This window comes from Ambystoma mexicanum, chromosome 6q, assembly GCF_040938575.1.
Source record: "Ambystoma mexicanum isolate Mex_15411 chromosome 6q, UKY_AmexF1_1, whole genome shotgun sequence".
Lineage (NCBI taxonomy): Eukaryota > Metazoa > Chordata > Amphibia > Caudata > Ambystomatidae > Ambystoma > Ambystoma mexicanum.
This window is the reverse complement of record NC_090937.1, coordinates 567,032,272-567,056,224: the sequence shown is the minus strand read 5'-3', so window position 1 is coordinate 567,056,224 and position 23,953 is coordinate 567,032,272.

The window sequence follows — 23,953 nt, the reverse complement described above, 5'->3', positions numbered from 1 at the left end:
TGAGGGGAATGCAATCTGATTTCGTACAGTGCACATGCAGATGGCTGTGGAATGGTTGTGACACTGCTTCATTTACATGGTAGGGCTGCTTACATCTTGCATTATGTGGTCATGTGTCAGGTCCAGTCTGGGCTGCTTTGGGGCATGATCATGCTCCATAAACTCTGGCACTCGCAGCCAGGTGAAGTATGCATGTATACGTCAGTCACCTACCCACATCACATTACCATTGGCATGACATGCAACTCGCCGATAAGCCAGGATCTCTGCCCTGCATGTTGCTCCATGTAGCGTGGTACCGTCGAGTTCCGCAGGATCCTTGAATCATGGATAGATCCGGGGAATCGGCCACAAAATGTGTGCTGATCCTGTTTGAGTCACATACCATTTGCACATTGAGTGGTATATCTTACGGTTGCTGTACGTTACCTTCATGGCATGTGGGACCACCAATTGCACATGGGTGCAGTCGATGGCGCCAATGCAACTAGGTATGCCAGCCAGTGAATGGGAACCTACTTTTGTGTTTGAGATATCCTGGGAAGACCGTGGTAAGGAAATGTGGTCATCTGTGTGCTTGATGAGGGCATCAAGCACTTGGTTCAGCGTACGTGACAATAATGGTTGTGAAATGCCATGCAAGTGCCCCATTATGTGCTGGTAGGTGCCTGTGGCCAGGAAGTGGAGCACAGCAACTACCTTCAGTAGGGCTGGGATGGCGGTGCATGTTTCATTCAGGCTGACAATGTCGTCATGTATCATGTCTCCAAAGGTGGTGATGGTGTCCCGGTCCAGACGGTACAGGGTGTGGATCTGCTCAGCGGTTAGGTTGAATGGACTGGCTCTGATGCGTAGGATTGGGGGCTGCCTGCGTGGTGCCACTGGCTGTGCTGGTAGAGCATGCTGGCCCTGCCTTGCCCTCCTTCTCCTACTGCGTTTCCTCTGTGCTGCCTGTTGTTGTTGTTGTTGTTGTTGTTGTTGTTGTTGTAGCACTTCCACTGCAATCAGGTCCTCCAGCCCCATCATTGCTAGTAGTATTGGGATCATTCTGGAGTGTGACTGGGTGTGGGAAGGGGTGGGGTGTGCTCCTTTTGTGCTTGCCCAGTCTGTATAGCCTCCACCTGTGCTGATTGTGTGCACCTGTGGCAGTTCGGAACACTGCACATGGCCGTTTACGGTTGGTCCGCGATGGCGGTATTAGCACCATGGCGGTAAGGTACTTTACGCCCTTCACAATGGCGTTAATTGCATGTCCGCCCAACTCGTGATGTTCCCCACTTTGCGCCATGCTGGTATTTACGGCATGGGAGGTTGCGTAGATGGCATGCAAACCAGTCCATAAGAGGAATACACACATAGCAGTCACATCGTGTGTCTCCATCCATGCATGGAAATGGGCTTGAAAATAAGAAATACATGCATGCCATGTTGTCACTCAATGAGGTCAAATATGATGTGGTAACTTACACATACATCGTTGGCCACATGCAGATGATGCAGGCTATCTCTTGAAGAGGTGGCTCCTTACCACAGTCCAGAACCCGCAGAACAGGCACGAAGAGGACTACAATCGTGCGCATACACGTACCCGTGTGGTGATTGAGCACACATTTGGCCCTTTGAAGGCACGTTTTCACTGCCTCAGCAGGTCTGGTGGGGCACTCTTGTACGGGCATCAGGAGGTGGGCAAGATCGTCATGGCATGTGTCATGCTACACAATATGTGCATCAGACGGAATGTGCCCCTGCCCCCTGACGCTGAACTGCAATCACCGGACAATGAGGATGAGAAGGTTGGGGATGGGGCAGCACCTCAGTGACGTAACGATGCACAGGAGGGACGTGCCATGCGTCAGACTCTGATCCACCAATGTTTCTAGCAGACATGGATGAGGGGGTTACATGGAGATGGCACTCGGGGCACAGGGTCTGTCCGGGACATGGACACTGTAGACTGTTAACCAATTAAGCACACATACACAATAAGCAATGTCCACACATGTGAATTCGGATTAACCAAAAAGTGTATTGAATGAGCAAAACTAAGTGAACAGGCCCTCCACCCCACACACCCACTCCCCCCTCCCCCCTCAACTCCCCAACACACCCACCCCACCTGCCCCATCAACTCCCCAACACACCCACTCCCCCTCCCCCCTCAACTCCCCTACACATGGTGTGCAGTACTGTGCACCAGTGGACCACGTGGCACCAGTACACGAGGCTGTGCCTACTGGCATCCCCTTCTCCCAGCACCAGGTGCACCCCTGTCTGATAGCCACGGGTTCCTGCCCGACCTGCGCACGGGGCTGGTCCTGGTGGAACTGGCAACCGAGGATGTACTCGGTTGCTCGGATGGACGCATGTCCCGCATTGCTTGCACCATCTCGGACAGTACGTGCCGCACTGCGGCCAGTTCTGTGCATAAGTTCTTTGAGCTGGACTCAATAGCTGACCTCAGGGAAGCAGCACATTCACGCATCTCCTCCCTTGCACTACCACATTCTGTAATGTGCTGTGTTAAGAGGCCAGTGAGCTGCTGCTGGCGCCTTATAATGTCCTGCATCCCTTCTTGGGTGATTGGGGCTGGGGTGGATGGTTGAGGGGTTACCAAAATACTGTGTTCCTCCTCCACAGGTGTGGTTGGGCTGGGAGTTGCCAGCCACAAGTTTGCCGGAGATAGCCCGTGTATGCTGGTGTCAGGCAGGCTGCATGGGGACAGGTGGGGGGAATGCAGGGGGTCAGTGGGGGGAGTATCAACATGCAGCACATCCCCCTCCTCGTCATCCGAGATCGCTGCTGTGGCAGCTGTTTCCCCAATGGTGCTGCTTGCAGCCGATGCAGTTCCTTCAGCCGCCGACACTTGGCTGATGCTGGCTGTTGTTGGTGCCAAAGTTGTGGACGTGGAGCACATTGGTTCTGTGGCCTGTGGTGTGCTCTTGGCCATTTCGTGTTGTAGGGGTTTCCTTATGCCCCTTGAAGTGGAGGGCCGGTGTTGTCCCTCTTCGGCCCTGGCCTTCTTAGCTGGGGTGGCACCGGTGTCGTCATCGGTGCTGTCTGATTGTGTGCCTGTGGGGGACCAAAGGAGGGAGAGGGTTAGTGATGTGTCTATGGGCATTGAGCATGCATTGTGGTGGCTGCATTGATTTGGATCGGTGGATGAGTCACATTGGAGGGAGTGACATACAGGTTGTCTCACTCTTGGGTGGGTGATGCATGGAGGCATGTGGGTAGCAACAGAAATGGGGTGCATTATGCATATGGACAAGGTGATGCTCTGCACTGCCTGTAGGCAGTCTTGTGCTTATGTGTCTGGTGGACCCTGGTATGCATCATTGCACTTCCCATTCATCTGGACATCATCGTGGTGGTATTGGCATAGTTAAATTTGAGACACCTACCTGCATCGGCTGATGACGGGGCTCCTCTCTCCATGCCCCCAACTCCCTCTATGGACTTCATGCCTATGGTGGAGGCACATATCTCCTCCCATGGCTGGAGTTTTAGGGGCGACTTAGCACCTCCACCTGTCGCCATCCCAAGATTCCTGTTTGCCGCCAGTATGCTCCTCACGCGGAGACTTAGATCGTCCCATCGCTTGCGGCATGTTTTGAGGTGCGGGGTGTTGTGCCGACAGCACTGACCCTCTGGGCGACCATTGCCCAGAACTGCTTTTTCCACAGCAGCGCCGGTAGGTCATCTCTGTTGAGAACACGACGTCTGCATGTTCCTGAAGGGTTTCAGCCAACATGGTCAGCTCCTCTCTTGAGAAGCGCTCCTGGCGCAGCTGATCTCCACTTTTCTTCGCAACTTTTGGCATCCTGATGTCAGATAGGTGGTGGTTGAGGTGTGTGGGAGTTCTAAGAGTCAGATGTCTCCTGGTTGTGGTGGATGGCAATGGATTGTGTTTTTAAAGATGGCTGCCGTGCTCTTTCCCATTCCTGTGTGATGACGCTACTTCCGGACCCGCCTATTTATGGTCACTGCTAATAGTGGTTCCCGCTATTTGCGGTTACCGCTGTTAGTGGTGACCGCTAATGCCGATAGCTAGGATGCCGGAGTCGCTATTTGCACTGAATACGATGCCGGTAAGCGGGATTTTTCAGCCTTTAGCAGCATGGCGGTGATTTCATTACTGGCATGGCACAAAGCTTGTGCCCTTGAACTCGTAATGGGCCGCTTTTAGCGGTCTATTGCCAGCACGGACACGATAATTGCGCCATGCCGGTAATGACCGATACTTACCGCCAGGGTCGTAATGAGGGCCAATATGTGCAGCCACTCCACAGCAATCTGCATGCACTCCAACCAAACAACCAAAAAATCCAGGAGCCGCCCAAAATCCAAACACTGCCTTCTGCCAAAGTCTCTCCTTACACATCACAACCAGTAAACCTTATTGACCAATCCCTTGGCCTGCACAGTCTCATTTGCATGCCTGCCAGCCTCAAACTCTCTGTATGTAACACAAGCGATCTGCGGATTACCGCCGTTTCCGTGGACATATTGTGAAATCTGTGAGGGTGGGGAAAGAAAATGTAAGCAGGGTACTTCATTTCCTCTTTGCTGGGGGCTCTGAAGAGAGCCTTTTTTTAAAGGTGCTTCTAAAGAAACACCTTTCATTTTGTTATTTCTTTTTCACTTATTTTCCCCCAGATGTCTTCACGTTATCCTCTGTAAAGCATTAATTATAATTTCAAATAACATGGCATTTCCCAGTATCAATATTGTCCTTATTACAAGACAACAACCCAGCTCTAAACAGGAAAACAGACATGCCTTTGTTAACCAAACACCTTGCAACATTTTGCTGGGACACAAACTATTACAATTGTCCCAAACTACCAAAGGTAACATTTGATAAAAAATAACCTTGGCACTTGGAAGAACCACCATCACTGCCTGAACCAATTTTTCAAGAGCACTCAACAAACTAGGAGCAGTGATGTTTCCCAAATATACAGCACCCCAATTCAGTACCACTACATCTGGACTGTTCCACATGGAGAAACTCTTACAAACTCCAACCACTGCCTGCATATTGGAACCAGGCACATTTGACCACAAAACCTCCACTCCTTCAAAACCAAAATTGGCAGCCACATATTTAGACATAGCATACCTCTCTAAAACATTTACAAAGAGATCTCTAACTACCAAAACCATCACTTTCTTCACCTCTGCAATCTTCACTACACAAGCCTCTTGTCCTACAAATAACAACTTCTACACCTGATTGGCCAATCCCCACAGTCCCCTTTCCATGACAGGCATGCTGAGAAGCCCCGTATGTGGCACGCCCTGTCCGCGAATTACTGCGGTGTCCGTGGACCCCGCAACACAGGGCGACCCTTTTTCCTTTTCCAGATCACTGTCTGCACCACTCTCATATTGGCTCTACATAAGCAGTCACACAACCATTCACCAATCACATCCAAGAACTCTACACCTAACTCTGTCATTACAATTCATCACTTTAGATGAACTGTTCATCAGTCCTGTGATTGCAAAGCACCTACAGCTATAAATACTGTAAAACTCTCTCCAAGAGTTCTCCTCCCAGATTCATCCACATCTACGTCCATCAATACAAACTACAGGTATGCATATTTTGTTTACTGTACATTTGCAACACTTTTATAAATGCATGTGAACAGGGTACCTGCCACTGACCCTGTATAATCTGCAAAAAGATATTGTCATTTCTCCCATCTCCTATAATCAAGTTCACTCACAAATCTGCCTGCTTTCCAATCCATATGACTCATTGTAATGTCCAAACTGTTATTCTCTTATTTCCTTCTGCCATTTTCACAACCACTTACCTCTTAACACACTAGTATGAAATTCCTAGAATGCACACAAAACAGGAAACCAGCTTTTATTTCACCAAAGCATTTCAAGTACATAAAATACATTTATTTAAGCAGAGTGCCTGCCACTTGCCATTCTTGCAAAATCAAACAAATACATGTGTACATTCAAAACAGTGCTAATAGAAATGTGGATAAATAAGTAAAATAACTGAACGGTTTCCTGCACTCATCTAGCAAGCATCTATGCACAGAAAAATGAATGCAACTCCATACACAAAAACATTCTCCTTTTCAATCTGTACATCTTTCCGAGCTTTTTTTCTCACACTACTACTCTCACCACACATCCACATGCTTTTGTGGATTAAAGATGCTCCTGAATTTGGTCAGCACAGTGATGCCAATGTTTTGTAGTTCATTCATAAATATGTCACTTGTGAAATCACTTTACAAACTACACATAGGGCCTCATTACACATTGTGCGGTAAAATCCACAAATTACCAGCATGGCACCCTTAACGTGTCCGCCCTCGTAGGAGTGCGCTAATAGCGTACCATTACGAGTACGCGGACACAAGCTTTGCGCCATGCCGGTAATGCCCCTCCAGCCTTGCCGCTAATCTCCCCCAAAAGTCACTTATCGCCTTCCACGACAGTGCAGATAGCAACTCCGCCTTGACGCATCGTGCAAATAGCGGCCATCGCTAATAGAGGTGACCGTTAAATACCGGAACCGGAAATAGCATCATCGCACAGGAACGGGAAAGAGCACGGCGGCCATCTTTAAAAACACAATCCATTGCCATCCTCTGCCCCATGGACCTGTTCGTGTTACCTTGCTGCCTGAGACCCATTGCTACACTGTTACCATGCCCAAGGCACTAAAAAAAACAACAGACCGCCAGCGAAAGGAGAAGTTCTCCACTGAGGAGTTAGTGATGCTGACTCAGACCTTGGCGGACAATGCAGAAGTGGTCTTCGCAAATGACATGCGGCGGGAGACCCTCCTAAAGAAGAAAGCAATCTGGGCCGAAGTGGCAACAAAAGTGAGTGCTGTAGGCACCAGCACGCGCACTGTACGCAAGTGCAGAAAACGATGGGACGACCTGAGACTCCGGCTCAGGATGATCCTGGCCGAGAACCACAAGACTGCCACCGCTGGAGGAGAGGGAGGAGACATGTGCAAACCTCATCGGGGTAGAATGTATTGAGGGAGTCGGGAGGATGGAGCACGGCATGCCAGACACTTCTGATGGAGGTCAGTGCACTGATGCATGCATGCAATGTGAATGTACAAGTCACCACAAATGGCAGCCCTGGATCACTGCATGGATGGCCCGGCATCCACACATGCATCCCACCCTGCGCATGTCAGCGCCAGACCCCAACACACACACATGCATACATCAACAGAGCCAAGTGCCACACACAACACTGCATGGATGAGGCACTGAAATGACACCTCACCTGCTTCCTCCACAATGAAGTTCGAACGGCCCCAAATGACTTCATGATGTAGCCTGCATTGAGTACATGCGACCATAACCAATGACATCCCCCTTCTTGTCCCCGACAGGGTCGCATACAGACAACGAGGGAGCATCCCAGGCACCCCCTCTGCAAAAGAAGAAAAGGCCACAGCCCAGCAAGGACGCACCTACAACATCAGGTGGAAAAAGGCCAAGGCCCCTATTGCAGCATCCAAAACAACTCCTGCGCGCCAGTGCCACGCAAAACCCTACTGCCCCGCCTCTGGAGGTCCACTCCCCCCCCCAAATCACCGCCACCGAGGGTCCACCCTCAGCTGATGCCAGTTCGGCAGGGGAGGCGGCAGCCATTGCCCCATTGTCCGACGTGGATGAGACCACAGAACTCGATCTGCCTATGCACACCCCAAGCCCTGCTGTAACCCCCGAACAATCACCCCTACACACACCTTGCTCGCACGTCACCGTTCACGAGTCCATGGAGGCCTTCAGTAGCCCCCCAGAGGCGGCAGCGGCACACCAGCCAGCATCAGGATGCGCAGCAGACACACCACCACAGGCCGCCACTGCCCTTGACCTGGCCAGCGTCATCCAGCGCCAGCAGGCTCTCACAGACCTCGTAGGTCAACATGTGGAGGAGGTTGCCTGTCTCAGGGCTGACCTCTGGGAGACATCCAGGCACTCCAGGGAGGGAATGGAGTTGTGCATAGACAGGCTGTGTGGGGAGCTGATACGCGTCCGGGAAGTGCTAACACGCATCGCAGATGCAATGGAGCGCCAATTTCCACCAGGACAGTCTGCCACCTCTTCGACCACCAGTTTGCGGCAGACAAGCCCAATCAGACGCTCTACACGCACCACCAGGCGCACCTCCAGCCAGCCCCCAAGTGCTGGCCCTGGCAATGAACAATAGGGCGTGAATGTCCATTGACCTCTGTGCATGCCCGGACACATACATTGTTGGAGACTCATGAGGGACAGTTGTGGGGGCTGGGGGGAAGGGTGTGATGGGACAGTTGTGGGGGTTGGGGGAAAGGGTGTGATGGGACAGTTGTGGGTGGTGGGGGGAAGGGTGTGATGGGACAGTTGTGGGGGGTGGTGGGAAGGGTGTGATGGGACAGTTGGGGGGAAGGGTGTGATGGGACAGTTGGGAGGGGGTAAGGGTGGCGGGATGGTTGGGGACTTGCACATTTTTCTGTTTCTGTTCATTAATACACTGTTGTTTGAGCAAAACACAGGCCTTGACTCCTTCATTGTGTATGATCAATTTATTGACGCCAAGGTCCATTGTGAGCTAACAAACAGACACCAGTGCATCACCAGCCATATACAGGTGACAGTATGACTACATGTTACTCAGAATATTTGGTTGATCAAATGCTGTCTCACAGCACGTCCCTCCTGGCCATCCCTCTTGCATGACCTGCATCCCCTTCACCTCCATCGTCATCCCCGTCATCATCCTCATCAGGTGCCTCCATTTCAACTTCAGGGGGCAGTGGCACATTCCGTCTCATACACATATTGTGCAGCATGACACATGCCGTGGTGATCTTTGCAACCTTCTCATGGCCATACAGGTGGGCGCCACCAGACCTGCTAATGCACCTAAACCGTGACTTCAGAAGACCAAAAGTCTGCTCAATGACGAGGCGGGTACGGGTATGTGCATGATTGTATTCTTTTTCGTGCCTGTTCTGTGGGTTCCGTACAGGTGTGAGGAGCCACCTCTTCAGGGGATAGACGGCATCACCTACATGGGGGGAGGAATGGGTTCCTGTTACTTTTTGACACATGTGTGGCCTGTTCATGTCACATACTTTGGCCTATCATTGTGATTCATGTACACATTCAACTGCATCAATGAATATGGTCTGTGTGACTGCTTTGTGCAAAGGTGAGTGCAAGCATGCAAGTAGACATGCCCCATTGATGCCTCCAACAGTGACTGCCATGTCCTGGGTGAGGCCAGGTCATTGGTGTCCCTGTGGGCAGGCACATTTGGTATCACACTGGTGGTGTACTGTCCTTCCGACATTGCTGTTGCCATGCTGAGAGGCAACACTTCAGTGGTGCCATGGGTTTGTGGTGCATTGCCATAGCTAGGGGGTATACCTTTGCATGCATCCAAGGGCACAATGCATTGTTGATGTTGTGCTGTAGGAATGCTGCATGACTATGTTGGTGGCATGGATGACATTTGTGTATTTCGTGGCGTGGAGTGTCGTGCAATGTGGATGAGGATTGATGTTTGATGTCACCAGATTTGGGTTGTCAGCTATGTCGTGTGGCATATACTTGCATGTCCGTTCATCCCAAGTACGTTGCTGCCCTCACAGATGCCCATAAGCGTACATCTGTATGTGCATTTGGGCGACGGACTACAGGCTGCACCCAGTTGGAGTATCTACCTACCCCCCCAATGCACACCCAGTTGGAGTATCTATCTACACCCCACAATGCACACCCAGTTAGAGTATCTATCTACCTCCCAATGCACACCCAGTTGGAGTATCTATCTACCCCCCAATGCACAGTCAGTTGGAGTATCTATCTACCTCCCCAATGCACACCCAGTTGGAGTATCTATCTATCCCCCCCAATCACACTGCCCTGTGCTTGGCATGGAACTCACCAAGTGGCCACGAACGTTGTCCCATGTGTCGCTCCATGTAGCGGGGGATAGTTGAGTTCCGCAGGACCATGGAATCATGGGTAGATCCTGGAAATCGGGCACAGCAATGTGTGATTATCTTGTTTGCGTCACATACCATTTAGACATTGATGGAGTGGAATTGCTTCCTGTTTCGGTAGACTACTTCATTGTGATGTGGGACGAACAATTCCACATGTGTACAGTCGATGGCCCCAATGCAACTTGGGATGCCTGCCAGTGAATAGAAGCCAACTTTGGTGTTTGCAATCTCCTGGGCAGTCCGTGGCATGGATATGTGTTCGGGTGCATGCTTCAGGAGGGCATCGAGTACCTGATTCAGTATGCGTGAGAATACTGGTTTTGAGATGCCATGCATCTGCCCCACTGTATGCTGGTAGGTTCCTGTGGCCAGGAAGTGGAGCACTGTCACCACCTTGAGTAGAGGGGGGATGGCAGTTCGGATATCTATGAGGCTCACAATGTCGTTGTGTATCATGTCCACGATGCTGGTGATGGTGTCCTGGTCCAGACGGTACAGGGTGTGTATCTGCTCAGGTGTTAGGTTAAATGGACTGGCTCTTATCCGGGGAATTGGTGGGTGCCTCTGTGGTATGATTAGGTGGCGTGGTGGTGCTTGCTGTGCCTGTCTGGCCCTCCTCCTCCTCCTGCTTCTCCTCTGTGCAGCCTGTTGTTGTAGCAGCAGCGCTGCAATCAGGTCCTCCAGGCCATGTAATGCTGCCAGTATTGGAACCATCTTGATGTGGGAAGGGGTGTGGGAAGGGGTGTGGTGTGCTTCTTTTAAGCAGCCACAGTCTCCATTGCCTCCACCTGTGCTGATTCTGGCCACCTGTGGCAGGTGTTGACACTGCTTAGTTCTTTTAACGGGTGGTTCGCGATGGCGGTATTGCCGCCATGCCGGTAAGGGGTTTTGGGGTATTTACCATGGCGCTATTGCCGTGTGCACTAGCCTTGTGATGGTGTGCTATTAGCGGCGTGTCGTAATTTACAGGTTGGCGGGTCGCGTGCACGCGGACTGACCGCTATTAGTGGCACCGTAATTAGCGGTGCCGCTAATGGCGGTGAGCCGGGTCGTAATCCGCATGGGCATTTAACGTTACTGGTATTCCATTACCGGTAACGTTAAATGCTTACCGCCATCCATGTAATGAGGCCCATAGTGACCTACATGTACACATTTTACAATTTCAAAGACACAGGTGTGGAAAGTATTGTCAATGAAAATATAAAAACAAAGGGAAATACTACACCAAATGCCGCTTTGGTTTCCCTAGACCAGTTAAAACAACAGGACAAGTGAACAACTTCATGTCTTCAGTTAGACATAGGCCCTCATTACGACCCTAATAGCACCATGGTCCATGCCGGTAACTTACCGACTCCGCCATGGCGGAATGGGGAATTACCGCCCCATTTCGAGGTTGGCGGGGCAGTAATTCCCCATGCCGCCATGGCCCTTCCCCATTCCCATTTTTGCCCCATAGGGCTCAATGGGAATGGGGAAGGCGCTAAGTACGGTGCCGCAAATTGCGGCACCGTACTTAGCACCAAGGTCCCTTTGCAGGTTGGTTTTTAACGCCTGCAAAAAGCAGGCGTTAAAATCTCCAACCCGCAAAGGGACCTCGTAATCAGGTGTTAAGGGGTTAACGGCGCCTCCACCTTTTACGGCGCCGTTAACCCCTTAACGCCAGGGTTGTAATGAGGGCCATAGTGTCAAAGGAAAATCACCTAAGAACTCATACTGCATAAAAAGAACAGAAGAATCAAAGTATATCAATGATTACAATGCAATCATTGTCCTCCTATGGAATGCAAATATAGATGTGCAATATATTGCAGACAATTCCACTGCAATTGCACGATATGTCACAACCTACTTAACCAAAGCAGAGAAAACAGAGCTGAAACACCTCTGTGATGACATATCATGTGACAAAACACTGTCACAGAAATTTTACAACTTTGGCATAAAAATGCTCTCCCATAGAGAATGGGGCTGCAAAGAAGCCACATACCATTTAACCAGCCGTGCCTTGTATGGGAAATCTGAAAACATAGTATGGCTAAGTCTTGGTGCTGCTAAATCCAGACAAATAGTTCACAAATCATATGAAGACATAGAAACAATAGCCAAAAATTATCCCAACAGACAAGACATTTTGAAAAACAACTTACTAGACACAAACTACCCAAACAAGAGTACCGCTTTGGGAACCATGTGTCTATATCACGTAGCCCTAAACTTCACATACAAAAATAATATTAAACCAGACAAGAAAGGTAGATACAGAGTCAAAATCTGTGAAGGCAGCCTAGTGAAACTTATCAAACACAGCCTTATCATATGAAACTGTCATTAAATGTTATCTTTGATGTCCTGGGTGTTAGTCTTAGCAATGCACAGTGGTGGCGTCAGTTATGGTTGCTTAGCTTACCATAACTGGTGAATTTCAGGGGGTTTTCGGTTTTACTTGTAACCATAACGTCCCTTTAACAATGTTTTTTTCACATAATTTCATAGGTTTATAGTAGCGCAACTTAACCATAACGTCTCTTTAACTGAATACAGATATATTGATAATGTAAATTTAATAAATGTTTACTAGGATGCCCTTAGTTTATATACATATAACATACAACATACTGAACCCCCTACCTTCGCTAGTGGGTCTGATGTCCGGGGACCATGCGCCTGTTCGCGGACAGACTCGGACAACATCAACACTATCCAAAAACTCAGGGGGTATCTTACATTGTTATATCATCCAAAAAACCACTAAACATGTTCAAAAACCAGCACATAAATAAATTACACTCAGTAATAAATAAGAAGTGAAACTGTGCATATAAGAACGTAACAGTCCAATTACATAGCATATGCAACATAGTGGAATATACCAAAACACAATAAATATGCATCCAACAGAATTACGTCACAGAAATTCCACAGCACAAATCAACAGGACACCTATGCAGCAGTAACAGCAAAATTTAGCAAGAAACTACTGAGTACACTACACTTATTGTATATATTTATAAACTTTCTGTATTACGTACACTAAAACTATTTTTTTTTTACACAGAAATGTCTAGTACTTTTGAATGGCTGGAAGAACATTTTCCTCGGGAGGAAATGAGTAACGACAGTGATACTAATGGAAGACACTACACTTCTCTATATAAGCCAATTAATAACCATTACTTTATGCGTACTTAACAAATTTTTTTAACAGACCATACAGACATTAAACATAATATATCAAGAGAGACATTAGAAGATCCTCTGAAACGAATGGAGCTAAAAATGGATCTGTTAATGAAAAATGTCATTCTTGTAAAAAAACTTTGTGGAGAACTGTATAGGAGAAAAAATGTAATATCACTGTCCCACATGTCTGTGTACCCCCTCTCCATGTCCCACGCAACTATCACCAAAACTCCCCAGCAAGAAAAACATTACGATGAGACTTCATACCTTCCTTCCCTACTATCCATCATGTCCAAACCCTAATTCCCCTGTTTTTGTATACATTTCTGCTTCCCCCTCTCTTACATAATGTGTTTACTTTTATACAGTAATTCAATATTAAGTGTGTTGTTAGTATATTCCTCTGTGTCTTATTTTTTTTTAAAAGGCAGTTAGGGTTTCTGCGGACAGCGTGACTGTCTGGGATGTCCTCAATTAACCAACATGGGGGGTGTTCTAAGGACACTATACCTGTTCGTCTTGTTAACAATCAAAATAGAGGTGTACTTAGAAAACACAAGATGTCCGCCTGTCCGCAACTAACCAAAATGGGTGTGTCCTAAGGACACTATACCTGTTTGCACTGTCCTCAATCAAGATGGAAGTGTCCTTAGGACATGAAAGATGCCCACCAGTCTGTAACTAACCAAAATGTGGGTGTCCTAAGGACACTATACCTGTTCGAACTGGCCGTAGTCAAAATGGAGGTGTCTGCAGAACACTAAAGATGTCCGCATGTTCGTAGCTATGCAAAATAAAGTGTCTTAAGAACATTGCCCCTGTTCACATCGTCCGTAACCAGAACAAATATGTCCGTAGAACACAGAGCCCCTCCACCTGTCTGCAAAGTTGTAACGCACATTTGTTTTATTTGGGAAGCTGAACACTGTCCGTAGAATACCTGCATGCTTGTGTAGACCTGACCCAGTGCATTTGGTGTCCTGCGGACAGCCATCCCATTCACCAATGTGTTCTCGACATCATCATGTGACTACACCTGCGCTAAGAAAAACAAATGGTGTCTGAAATCTGTTCCATAAACTGTACTATGCCAAAAGTCCTGCTTTAGCACTATCCAACTTAAATAACAATCTTCTACATGGTAGAGTCAAACAACTTTTCAAAGAAATAGAGCATATCCAGAGAAAATATTTTGGAATTGAAAGCCACTTACAAAATGCAATAGATTTACAACAGACTACCAACAACTGTACAGATGGCAACCTTTTATTACACACATACAAAAAAGAAATACTAACGTTTAAAAGTACATCTGCTGAAGTACCCAACCATTTGTGTGTATGTTGCTGCAGGACGTTTTATAAAAATAGTACAAAAATGTAGACATAATGTACAAAATAGATGACAATGAAGATTCCAAAGGGTTCCAATTAGCTCTCTATCTTATAGCAGAACACAAATACGAAATTACTGACCCCTTCATACTTTGCAGTTACTGCACTGCAAAACTTGACAACAACCAAACATCTTCCTGTGCTATCACAAGTAACTTGGACTTATTCCCATTACCAAAACCCCTGCAACAACTAAAATTATATGAGAGCATCATAATTCAAACAGTGCACCCATTTCAAGCAATAATATGCCTTCAAACAAAAACAGCAAAACTACCTCCCGCTGAATTAGTGAAAGGCATTTGTGGCAAAGTAGTTTATCTGCCATTAGATCTCAAAGAAAATGTACACACTCTGGGAGTGCAACGTCCAATAGATCAATCTTTAATTATCATAGTAAATGGCGTACCTACAAAAGACAAAGTCATTTGGCAACAACTCATGGATTTACATAGCATTAGAAAAGCCCTGCAATATCTAAAAGACAACAACAAATACTACAGATAAATTCATATTGAAGAAAACCTGAGGGAAACCACTGAAATAATTCAAGAGTCATCAGAAACTGGTCAATTTGAACTTTTAGATCCTGCTGCAGAATCCAATATTTTAGACCATTATACAATTCACCCATTGAACTCTAAAGATGCCATAGATGATGCACTGGAAACGTACAAAATGTGACAAGCCAAAGGATCTCCAATCAGCATATGGGAAAAAGTATAGAAGCACGTGCCTTTCCTCTACTCTTTATTACTGGCAAAGGAGGAAGGTAGGATGCTAGACCCACACAAATAACAGCATCTGCAGACCACAGATCCCGACAAAATGAGGAATACATATTCCACCTTCTCTTTGAAAGTGATCTAGCAAATATATGCTACGTAGTTGCACACACATTGAAATCAGGCACCTATTTTCAAAATATGTGCACTACGGAATGACTACAAAAAGTGCAAGAAAAAGATCAGATTTTACAATCAAGCATTACAAATCTTTTAGCAAACATGCTTGGTACAAAAGAATGCTGGTTCTGACGTCACAGAGATTTACGCTTTATGATAAGAAACCTTGGCCCACCCACTTGGTTTGTGACATAAGTTGTGCAGAATATGCATGGGAAGATTTACACGATTTCCTACGCGTAGCAAACAAAAACAAAGCAAACATAGATATAAAAACACCAGGAGCTCTCTGGATCCTGTGAATGTATCAATATATTTCCATCATCGCTTCACTGCTATGCTACACTTCATTTTTAATAAAATTGTTCCTCTCCTTGGAGAAGTGCAATACTTCTTTTGGAGAAAAGAATACCAAGCCAGAGGAGCCCCACACATCCACATGCTTTTGTGGATTAAAGATGCTCCTAAATTTGGTCAGGACAGTGATACCACTGTTTTGCAGTTCATCCAAAAATATGTACCTTGTGAAGTCCCTTCACAAACAACAAATAGTGACCTTCATGCACACATTTTACAATTTCAAAGACACAAATGTGGGAAATATTGTCATCACAAATATAAAAATAAAGGGAAATACTACACCAAATGCTGCTTTGGATTCTCTAGACCAGTTTCAACAACAGGTCAAGTAAACAACTTCATTTCTTCAGTTAGGTTCATACTGTCAAAGGTAAATAAGTACACATATTACAATAAAAAGAACAGAAGAATCAAAATACATCAATGATTACAATGCAATCATTGCCCTCCAATGAAATGCACACATAGATGTGCAGTACATTGCAGACAATTCCACTGCAGTTGCACGATATGTCACAGCCTACTTAACCAAAGAAGAGAAAACAGAGCTTTAGGACCTCTGGGATGACATATCATCTGACAAAACACTATCACAGAAATTGTACAGCTTAGGCATAAAAATGCTCTCTCATAGAGAATGTGGTTGCTATGAAGCTGCAGACCATTTAACCGGTACTGCCTTGTATGGAAAATTTGACAATATAGTATGGCTAAGTCTTGGTCCTGCTAAATCTAGAAGAAGAGTTCTCAAATCATATGAGGACATAGAAACAATAGCCAAAAATATTCCCAACAGCCAAGACATTTTCAAAAACTATTTACTAGACACATACAACCCAAACAGGAGTACCACTTTGGAAACCATGTGTCTCTACGACGTAGCCCAAAACTTCACATACAAAAATCATATTAAACCAGCTGAAAAGAAAGGTAGATACAGAGTAGTAAATTGTGAAGGCTGCTCAGGTAAACATACCAAACCAGCTTAATTAATTATATAAAATTGTCATTAAAAACTCCTCAACATAAAGAACTATATTACATGTCCCTTCTACAACTTTTTAAACCATGGAGAAAAGAAGAAGTGTTACTAGATAGTTATGACTCGTATGAAGACGCTTTCACAGCAAATGAAAGCACTATAACAGACGTAAACTTTACAAATTACCGAACAATGTTGCACAATGAACAGCAGCACGAAGAAGAACTACAGGCCCAACTAGACGTGGACACTCCTGCCAGTAGTCAACCTTCTGTAACAGGAAGCCAAGAACCACTTGGACAGCCACTAATAGCAAATGAGGCAGAATTAGCCATGACAGAAGTACAAAACACCGTGTTTCAGTGAGCAATCAACAGAAGACTTTGCTGTACTGAAATCGCAACTAAACAATGAGCAGCATAGCATTTTCCAAGAAGTAACAAATCAAATTGAACATGGTGTGCAACATGAAAATAAAAACCGTACCTGCCAAGATTACAAACCTATGCCGCTATACGTGAGTGGTCAAGCTGGTTCAGACAAAACATTCTCAATCAAAATCATCAGCAAGTTCCTCCAATAATTGACAAACAACAAACTGTCAGCTGTTGTAACTGCCCCCAAAGGTTTAGCTGCCCACAACATAGGTGGTGTCACTTTACACTGATTACTACTCCTTCCAGTAGAATACCAAAACAAATAAGACTATTCCAAACTTTCTACAGAAGCGACAATGGAACTACGCAGAGTTTTGAAACAAATGTTGGCTTTGATTCAACTCAGACTACAGGAGGTCCTCAAAACAGACTACGAAGAGCTCTTTGGAGGAAAACACATTGGGCCTCATTACACGGATGGCGGTAGGGATTTACCGGTACCGGTAAAATACCGGTACCGGTAAATCCCTACCGCCTTACTACGAGGTCCCTTAGCGGGTTGGTGCTTTAACGCCTGCTTTTTGCAGGCGTTAAAAACCAACCCGCTAAGGGACCTCGGAGCTAATTACGGCACCGCAAAATTGCGGTGCCGTAATTAGCGCCTTCCCCATTCCCATAGAGCTCTATGGGGCAGAAATGGGAATGGGGAAGGGCAATGGCGGAAGGGGGATTTAACGCCCCTCCAACCTTGGAATGGGGCGGTAAATCCCCTTTCCGCCAAGGCGGTGCCGGTATTTTACCGGCATGAGCCATGGCGCTAATAGCGCCATGGCTCACCGCCTACCGTGTAATGAGGCCCATTATCTATTTTGGAGATCTTCTTCAATTAACACCAGTGTCGGGGTGATTATCCCGGGGGCCGGCAGAGCCGTCCGTGGACCTCTGGCCTGGGGAGGCTGTAACTCCTCCCGTGTACCAGAAGGAGTATGACACACGCACACAAGGAGCAAGGCAATTACTGCTGTTTATTAGAGTAACGGCAGGGATACGCTTAGTCCGTATGCATCCGGAGAAGCTTTCATCCTCAGTGGGGCTCACAGGCCTTTTTTAAAGCAGTATGACGCACTATTCGCATCACCTGGGAAAATCATCACAAAACCTGACGCCACTTCGGATTGGTTCCCCGAGTGGTAGGGTTAGTATATGTCCCCTATGGGGTGAAATGTTAATGGATGAGGACAGTTCAGGTGGTATACTTGGGCTGTCCCTAACAGTTGCTACTTTGGAATTGTTACAAGGGGACCCTTGGTGATTTGCTAAGAGTAATGGCGTCAGTAATAAGCCCCCTTGTATTCTGATTGGTTCTCCAACGAGCCCCCAAGCCTGGGACCATCTATGTTCCCAGTCCACGGTGTACCTGACATTAGCAACAATGTGCAACTATGTGTTAGTGCGGACAATGGACAGGTCTGCTTATGTGCTGGTGAGCAGGTTTTTCCCATCGCTGAAGGTGTTCAGCTTTGCTGCTTCGTTGTTGTAACCTGTGTCCCAGACGTGGGACCCTGGCGACTTTCTGTCTCGTGAGCTTGGAATCTTGTCAGTTCGATTTGGTCACGTGAGGGGAGACCGTAGCTGGAGCAGAATTATGAACATTAGATTTTGTATTTTGTCTCTGAGGGCTTGGCACTTGCAGGTGTAACCTTGGCGCTGGGCGCGCAGCGTGCGGGTTGCAACATCGTGGCCTTGGCTGTGGGCTCTCATTAGGGCTCATTCTGCATGGTCAACACTTGCATTTCCCTCTGGGAGGGTTTTCGTTTGCGAGGCTCTGGCCTGGGGACTCTTGCTTGCAGCCTACTTGGGCCTAGTTCATGGGTGACAGTACATGATCCTTATTATGGGGATCGCAGGGTGACAAAGCATCATAGGCAGCATTAGATATACATGGTAGCATCTTCATAGGGATAGGTAGCGAGGAGGCATCAGCAAGCATATACACAAGCTCTTCAGGCGTCTTGCTTTTCTGCGGTGCTGTAGAAGGCCTGTGTGAAAAATAATAACGATGCATTTCTGTGGGTGTGACAGTCCGCTACGTCATAGCACTGAGTATGTTCTTCGCGTGGGTTGGTGTGTGAGTGACCAGTGTGCATGGTGGCACAGGTGTTCTTGTCTGTTTGCTATGTCGTCATGGCATCTCTATCGATGTGGATACTTGTGGCTGTTGTTTTGGTCGAGCTGATCCATGTTGCAGGTGTCGGCTTGAGCATGGCATGCTGGTGGGCATACCCCTCGTATGTGTATGTTTTTGAACCTGGGTATTTTGTCACCTGGCAAGTACGCAAACTCCTCTCGAGGGGGGTGTCTGCACCGCGATCCCCTAGGCCATGGTTTGGATGAAATTGGGGGGAGGGTGTTATCCCATTCTCCCACTTCAGTCCCCCCTCTGGTTGACTTTTGACCCCAAAATCATCCTTTTTCTTATCTCTTTTTAATGTCCATACTTTTGTTATTCCAGACAAGTGTCCATAGTGGTTGACATGATCTTCAAATGACCAGTACATATAAACACATCCACCGCCGAGTTTACAGTACACCCATCTTCCGACATAGCTCCTCGGGTTCCTTGGGTTCTCCACCTTAACGGATGGCGGGTCTAGGTGATTTTCAAGTCTCTGTTTGTGCAACCTTTCCCTTTCTTGTATAATCATATCTATGTGCTTGTCGTCTTCGGCTGGTAGCAGGGCATGCATGCTGACCATCTCCATCATCTCATCCGTTGTACGTGCTTTTCTTGCTTTCCAAATCCTTATTCCTATTAGCACAGCTATCCCTACTATTAAACAGCCAATTATCAATTTCAGTCCATCCAATAGCCAGGAGGGCATCCACGACCATAGCAAGGAGAACCAGCTACCTTCTTTCTTTGCTCCTTTACTTTCTTCAACCATTTTTGAGTGCATCATGGCAAGTTGTGTTACTGCTTCAGTAAGAGTTCCATTATCTGCGTCATTGGCAGGGGTAAATGTGCAGCATGATTGTCTAATTTTCGCAGAATCTCCTCCTTCCATCGCCGTGAGAAGGTCCAGCACATACCTGTTTTGTAGTGTCACCATTCTTACTGCCCTCAGTTCTTCTTTTATTGCATTGAATCCATTGACGGTTGAATTAATGGTCATCATTAGCTCCCAGTGGGTAATCTGGAGCCATTTTGCATTTGCATATGTCTGTAGTCCTGGGTGTATTATTGATGAGAAGAACATTGCTGCTCTACTGAATAGTCTGTGTTCTGGTGGAATGGAGGTGAGAGCAGTCTCCGATCTTCCACACAGGTAGTTTCCCATCAGTGGTTCTCATTGTCTTTTCACTCTTGACATGATGATTGTGTCGCTGTTCTCGTCACCTTCTTCATCCTTCAGAGATCTTTTCCTCCTCTTATTTCCTTCATCCATCTTGGGGAAGTTGGCCATATTGACGTGTTTCTGAGGCACGACCAGAGATGGTACGTTGACATGTACCATAGTGCATATCCCATTCCATGATGGAGGCAATGTGTGATATGCCTTATTACCACAGGCCTAATAGTGATCCATTATCACTGCTGTCCCTGCACCCCCCTCAGGTATCAGTATTGTACTTTTACAGTTGTTGTTGTTTCCAACATCAACATCACCATTATGTTGATAGCACAGTGTGGGAGCAGTTAGAGGTAGTATAGTTATATATTTTTTACCCACTCCATCCAACACTTATGGTTTGTGTCATTGATTGAGTGCGCATTGTCGTTTGTTACCATATTGCTCCGCATCACTCCATCTGTCCATCCTTCATTAGTGTATATCTTTCCATATATTACAATGAGTGCTCTTTCCCAACAATTTCACTTGCATACAAGTCACACGGCAGGTATTCTAATGTTACTTTCTTTGTTTCTCCTTTATCAGGGCCATCTGTTATGTATCTGAATCCTTGTGTGTGTAGGCGGTAGCGGTTGTACATCTTAAGAGTTTTTATGAAGTTATTTTCATATGGGTATGAGTCTCTTGTCTTCCATTATAATGATACTACTGTCCCTTTGAATCGTCCTCTTGTTTGGAACAGGGCCATATATATCAGGCACGCTACTGTCCTCGCTGGTACTTCAGTAGCTACACACGTCCTTGATGCTCTCATGGCGTATGGGATCAACAAGCACAAATAGCAGTTGTCCTTAATTGTCAGCTTATACATTTTGGACATGTGCTGATACCACATGTTATTTGTGACGTGTGCTGAATCTGTGATATATGTGTCAATCCCATCATTATCTCCATATGTACTACGTTTCACCCTATTCCCATTACCTCTTGTGTTACTTGTACCACCTGACACCGTACCTGTTGTTGCTGAGGGAGGGAGTACGTTAATTTTAGGAGCAGCAAAAATTCAGTAAGCATAGCGTGTCTGCCAGACAGAGGCCACAATTAGATCAGTGATTACCAATACACCTACAATCTTTATTACAATACCTAACATCACTGGCATTTATTTTCTCTTACCTTTGCTGCGGTCCTGCAGCTTACTCTTTGTGATGTTAAAGATGCCCGTCTGAAAATCACTAGAAAATATGCGTAAGGTGTTAGTTGTCAAGCTCTCCCTATTAGATAGTCGTTTAGTGCCCAGGCGAAAAGTTGTTCCCACATTAATCTCAGTGACCTATCTCTCAGAGCTGGTAAGTGCTTGTGAAGAAGTGTGAATGATTGTTCTATGGCCAAAATGAACGTGTTGTAATAAACACGTATCCTCCTTCTTTTTAGATATTTTGGTCTCCTTATATGGTATACAAATTGATGTGACAAGGCCTCAGGGGTGTTGTCATCTGTGGGCAGCATTTACCCCTGGGCACGAACGCAACATTAGTAACTTCACTTTTCTTTATACAAAAACATTTACGCGCAATACCTGCATGTGCGAGACAAAAAGAGAAAGAGAACATGCATGTGTTTGCAAGTGTGGTGCAACTTCACAACATATTAGGCAATGTCCTTTATTCGGATAGTGGTATGGGCGGGCTGGTTTGGGCAGGGGTTTGTTTGGCCTGGGATCTCGTGACCATGGAGTGGGCTGTGGGTAAATGTCCAGAGTTCTTAGTGTCTGTGGGGAGTGGGTCAGGGGCAATGTCACAATTGTCTTTTGTTGCAGATGTTGCTGTGTTGTCCTTAGTTGTTGTTGTTGTTGCTGCGTTGGCCCTGTCGTCAACGCAAGGGCAGGTCTTATCTTTGTAGTGCTTGACGTCGTGCAAGTGGTTCCACACCTTTTTATCGCTCAGCTTTAAAGCTCTGGGAGCTACTGCTTCCACCAGGTGGGGCCCTGTAAAACGAGGGTTGTTCCACCTTCTGTTAAAGCTGTGGAGGAGAACGCTGTCTCCTTCCGCTATAGTCCAGTTTGTTTTTTGTTCCTGCTCCTCGTTGGTTTCTTCTTGTTCAGTAGTCTTCGACCCGCCCCACGTGCGCTCCAGCTGTCGAGAGATAAATGCGACACTAGTAATCAAGGAAGACACATATTGATACATTTCATCACCAAAAACATCTGCAGACCTGTCATAATCGGTGAAGGCCCATGATGGTGGTGTAAGTGGAAGGCGCATCTGACGTCCAGTCACCACTTCGTGGGGTGTGAGGTGGTGATCTGACCCTGGCCTATTCCTTAACGCAAACAGAGCCAAGGGGAGGCAGTACAACCAGCTTTTCCTAGTTGTCTGCTGGATCATCGCAATTTCTTCTTTCAGGAGGCCATTCAAGCGTTCACAAAAACTGTTAGCCTGCGGGTGATATGCACATGCAAACTTGTGCTTGATGCCAAGTAGTGCAGTAATGTGCTCAAACATTTCATTTGCAAAGTGTGGGCCATTGTCTGACCGCAGCACTTTGCAAACTTCCCACCTGGGGAAAACCTCCCTTACTAAAAATGTTGCTGCTCTGAAGGCGTCTGCATGTGAACATGACCCAGCCTCAATCCACCTTGAAAATGGGCATACCACTACAATCATGAATCTGTATCCTTGACATGCATTGATTATGTCAACATAGTCAATGTGAAGGCGCAGGAAGGGTCCCTCTGGCCGAGGTATAGTACCTTTTATCACTTGCAGCGTGTGACCGGCTGTGAACTGTTGACATGTTAGGCGTTTGCTGATAAAGTTTGCAACATGTGAATTTAATTCGGGACAGAACCATGCTTCTTTTATTCGTGCTGCAATTACTTCCTTTCCGGTGTGTGTTGGATGGTGTAGCTGAGCCAAGGCTGTCTTCAACAGGGCTAGTGGCATAACCACCTTTCCTGTATTATTTTGACGTCATAATGCATCTGTGGGGGACATTGTACACCCTCTTTTTACCCATAGCTCCTTTTCCGCCATGGGTGCAGCTGCCTGCAATTCCATTATCTGTGTTTCAGGGATGTGTGAGTACCCCTCCTTAGTCAACATCTGTCTTGCTCCCGCCCTCCCCTCCGCCTCTGTTTTTCTGGGAGGGTCCATATTTCACCAAAATATGCAGCATGTTTGGCATCTGCGTCTGCTGTTTCATTACCTTTTGAGATAGGGTCATCTCCATTTGTGTGTGCCTGACATTTTACCAGGGCTATTTATTTAGGATCATTAATTACTTCAATCAGTTCAGCAAGCAGGAGGGCATGTTGTACCGGGGTTCCATCAGCTCTCCTGAACCCCCTTCTTTGCCATTTAATTAATCCTGAGTGCACCGTTGATGTTACAT